Source organism: Notothenia coriiceps, unplaced genomic scaffold, assembly GCF_000735185.1.
Source record: "Notothenia coriiceps isolate Sejong01 unplaced genomic scaffold, NC01 NC01_scaffold00015801, whole genome shotgun sequence".
Lineage (NCBI taxonomy): Eukaryota > Metazoa > Chordata > Actinopteri > Perciformes > Nototheniidae > Notothenia > Notothenia coriiceps.
The window spans coordinates 181813-186678 of record NW_011348502.1 but is presented as its reverse complement, the minus strand read 5'-3'; the positions used below and the strand labels follow the sequence as shown (position 1 = coordinate 186678).

At 39.5% G+C, this 4866-nt stretch overlaps 1 long non-coding RNA gene across 1 annotated transcript in view; it reads left to right on the top strand.

Moving 5' to 3' along the window:
* Positions 1-4866, top strand: part of LOC104949238 (uncharacterized) — a 69992-nt gene that overhangs the window by 34411 nt on the left and 30715 nt on the right. The window contains exon 2 of the long non-coding RNA XR_798784.1: positions 2304-2339. This is a non-coding gene — a long non-coding RNA (uncharacterized lncRNA). The remainder of the gene's footprint in view (positions 1-2303; positions 2340-4866) is intronic.

Sequence of the window (4866 nt, the reverse complement as noted above, 5' to 3'; positions counted from 1 at the left end):
GTTTCTGGGGGGGGGGGGACTGTAACTCTCGCTCCTCTTTTGGCCAGCGCTCCAACACATTGTTTGTGGTATGCTAAGGTTCGGACATCTCTAAGCGGTTGACCAATCACGACAGAGCTGGCCAGCTAACCAATAGAGCAGACTGGGCTCTGGTTTCAGACAGGGTGAAACGAGTATTAAAGCATGTAAACATGTCACAAAATACAACTATAAATCTGAAAATGAGCTTAATATGTCTTCATGAACTGTTTTGTTTGGCGAGTAGTCATTTGTCAAAGCCTGCTCTTGCATTCGGAGGTTTCTAGTGTGGAAATCAGAATGAAAATGTCCATCATTGTTACACTGGTAAAAGAAGTTCTCTATCTTACCTGCGTTTACATCTCTTTGGTTGCCTTTTTATAATTAGAATTAGGGGTGCACCGAATGGGAAATTCTTGGCCGAAACCGATACCGAAAATAGGAAACAGTTGGCTGAATGCCGAAAGGCCGAAAATGATTAATAGAAATATATATATATATAATGTATACATTTTTTACCAATGTTGTTCAGCTACCTGATGACAATATATTGAACACTGTGCTGCTGTCATTTCCCACTAATGATAACCTGAGATGGTGAATTATAACTCACAATGAAAATTGTTCAGGAAAGTGGGTATAGAGTAGACATGTAGAACTAGATAAGCTTATGATAAGCCAGCCTTGTCTACTTATTAAGGAAAAGTGGGAGGTTCTTTTTAATGAACATTGGCTTCTCTGCTTTATCAGCCATAAGTCTGTTCCTCTTCTCATCAAGCACATGAGAGGCAGCGCTGAACAGTCTCTCGCTGTCAGTGCTTGTGATTTGATCTTACTCCGCATATTTGTCCGGGTGTTTTGATTTCAAGTGGTGGATTAATCCCGAAGTGGTGAAAGTCTTTGCAGTTACACCCCCTCGAGAAATGTCAGCTGAACACGTTTTACAAATCGCAATCCGCGCCTCTTTCTCTGATATTTTTAAATATCTCCAAGTGGCAGACATGTTGGCTGTGAGCCAGCCGCGAGCATGGTCGCGCGCCGTGCTTGTCGCCGCGTTTTGATTACGTCATCACAACAACACATTAGCTTACCAACGTAACCCTGCCGAAAGCCGAAAGGGCCTTTTTAACCATTTTCGGCCGATAATTTTCGGCGGCCGAATATTCGGTGCATCCCTAATTAGAATTACAACAGATGAAATGTCTTTTAGTTTTTATAACCATTCCAAACATTCCAACAGCAGCTTTTAATTCAGGTTCACTAGCTTGCCTAAGGACTGTTGAACCACTGACATTCTGATTTGAAGAAGCCCATTTTCCCCTGAGCCACAGCTGCCCCATGAATCATCATCCTGCCACGGTACATGTTCCAAAAACAGAGGGACATCGTTTAATAAGAACCACCAATCCTGCACTTTCTACTATCCTCAAATCCAGACGCAATCATCCAAGAGTTTTCATCGTCTTCATTTGGCTCAGGGGATCAATAGCATCTCTTATATAATCTAATCAATATAATTACTCTAAGCCTGTTATATTCATGTGCATTGTATGTTCCTTTCTTGGTAAGATAGATTGTTCAGTGCTTTGAAAAACTCGTCATTATTTGGTTTTACATTCTCTTAAACAACAATGGTGAATCCGACATAATTGGTACAAAAAAATGTATATGAAATGATTGATGCAAACCAAAAAAGGGAGGTATTTGTTTTTAAATCACTGCCATTTATCTAACCTTAATATGATTATGTATCTAGTCTTCTAATTTTGGAGTGATTAAGTGAATATTAATAGGACTTATAAGTCATTTTGTCTAATTTGAAAAATAACAAAGTTGTCTGCCTGCATGTTAAGGGACAACTTGGAATATTCTGGAACTTTGGTTGGCATTAATCGCAATGATATTTCAGGGATCACATTTTAGTTATATCTTTATCCAGTCTGGTGTAGATCAATCTTCCGTGTAAGGATTCACCACTTAAACAAATGCATCACATTTCTCAATAAGAGCCTTCCTTTCGCCAAGTACTTCCAGGGAAGCACTGTAGAAATAAACAGCAATTCATTAGTTAGAAAAGAATATGTATTTTCCAGCTAAATGAATAGATCAAGTCACATTGAGTGGAAAACGTGCATTCCATTCCTACAAACAATGACAGGGACCAGCCAGAAACACCAGCTTTTGGAACAAATGATCCAGTGTGTGATCGAGAAAGAGCAGCTGTTGTGGAAACCTGGCAAGTACTCACCACTAAAATCTACTTTCTCTTTTTCTCTCTCCACCAGGTTTTTATCCCGATCACCATCAACATCAAATCAAAGGTGAGTGATTTTCTTCTTTTCTACTATTTCCATTTCTGTTGCTCCAGTCACTTTTTCTTTCTGTCTTTGTCTTCTACCACAAGTGGCTTCAGAAAGTAGATCCCTTTTGAAGAAACCAGCATATCCTCATCAACTACAATAAGCATCATCTAAACGCACGAGTGTAAGGTTTTGGGATGTTGTGATTTTTTAAAAGATGTAAATACAGTAAATCACCACTAGAGGGCGGCAGTGTTTCTTTCAATGGAGCCTCTCTGTATTACACTTCTGGTGGGAGCAGTGGGGAGGCAAATCAAGTGCACAAAATATAAATATTCAGGTGAAGAACAAGTGAAAACTTAATTTTTTATCATATTAGCTGGGTTTAAAAGTGATATGTGTATGTCTGTATGAAACTGTGGCACATGGACTACCACCAATTGGAGGGTCCGTGGTTCAATCCCTATCCCCTTTAGTCAACATTTTGATGTGTCAGTGGGCAAGATACTTCACATCAAATTGCTCCTCTATGTATAGAAGTGTACGTACTGTAAGCCACTTTTGGATAAAAGCGTTAGGGTTCAGATGACATGTAATATAGTTTGTATGAATGTGAGTGTGTGTGAGCATATTAGAGATGGTGTACACAGGTGTGTTTATCTCTAGGGAGTATGTGAGCATTTTTGTATGCTTGTTGGAGACTTCATTGATTTCGTGAGAGGATTGAGTTTATCTCTGTGTTAATTCACAACCGTTGCAAATTAACACAGAGAAACCGGAGTCTCGATCCTCTGCCAGTCCCCTCCTTCCTTTTCCCATCGACTCCCTCTCCCTGACTACTGATAGGGCAGACATGGAGTCAACAGAGGAGAGAAACAGCGAGAGGAGGAGTAAAGGGGGGAGGGAGGGAAAGAGTTGGGATACAGGGGAAGAGCTAAAGTAGAAACAAAGAAGCGCTGCAGGTGTGTGGACTTTTGAATATCAAGTGGACAGGTCGAGCTCAGCAGCTGTAGTTGTATTTCCTCCAGATTAAGTCTAGTGCTGGTTTTCAGTTGAGTTTATATACAGTGTAAGTGCTGACCGAGGCATGGCCCTTCTTACCAACGGAGCGCAGAATCTGGGCTCCTATTACTGCCTGATCCGACGCAGGTTCAAGAGGAGGCGCAAGAAACGCTCTGAGCGCAAAGGTAAACCTCACTTCAGACATGTATTCACAGAGAGTGATGCTGAGCTGACTTTGTGTGCACTTTGTGATGTTTTGTAGCTGCAAAGTGAAGAGAGAAGCGCACTTGCTGCTTTTAAATCATTTGTTTGACTTGTGTGTGAAGTTGGAGGTTGTTAGCATTATCAGCACACACACACCGCTCGGAAATCTGCTCCTAATACTGTCACTTTGAGGATGCCTTATATTGTAAAAGCTTTTCATTCTTTACATTTCTTTCTGGTCAGTGAACCTGTATAACATTTTATAGATTGACTCTAAGGATTTTTTTCCTTTGTTGTGGTGGTTTGCATGTAGATCATTTCATTGACTGCAGGTTGAAGACGTTTTGATTTGTATCAAAAGTGTGTCTTATTTATATATAAATGATGATATATTAGTATTCATTTAATTTATTTCATTATTTTTTTTGTTTGAATGACAATATTCTCGTAAATAATTGAAGAGAAACATAGATATAGATGAAGCCTTTTTTCTGTTATTTAAACCTGATCTAGTTATATGTTTACAATCACTTCTGAATAAATAATTGCCGTGTTGACTGGAGACTGCAAATATGGAGAGATGAAAAGGGATGGGGATTGCTACTCTAACCGTGAGCATTTATTACATTTATTATATTTAATTTATTATTCATATTATTTATTTATACTATCTCAAACAGCTATTTGGGCAATTCATTTTTGCCTGTAGACCAAAAATAGACACCATATAAAACATGGAAGCTTGACTAGGGAATAAAACATGTGTTCAAAGGTTTGAATCAGGAGGGAAGACGGATAATCTTGATTCTTATATGTTGTATGTCGGGGACTACGGATGGAAATGAGCTCAAAGCTCAAATCCGGCATATTTACACTTGAAGCATTATTCGTCTAAAGTGTTCATTAATGTGCACTGTCCCAATTCAAATAAACGATAAAATTAAAGGAAGATAACAAATGCTTCTCTTATTTCAATAATGGGAGTATCCTCTAAATAATATTTCAGCAACACGTTTAATTTCTATAGTCAGTGGTTCCCAAAAAAATAATACTGAATTTGAATCCCTGTTTTGATTTAATACGCTTTTCTTTTGTTTCTTTTTCGGGGATCAGAATATTGCTCTGTTGAGTAAATGCAACCTCTGAGTGGGACAGGTCCGTCTCTGTGTAAATGCACTCTGGTGTCGGAGCCCCTCAGAGGCTCTAAGCTTCTCCCTCCTGAGTGTGCTGCTCTGCTCTGGGGATTAGCCTTCCAGCCGAGGTAGTAATTACTTAGGTGGCCACAGCTCACTGGCAGCATTAGCCATGTCTCAGCCACTTGCTTTGAAACCCACCACCCTAC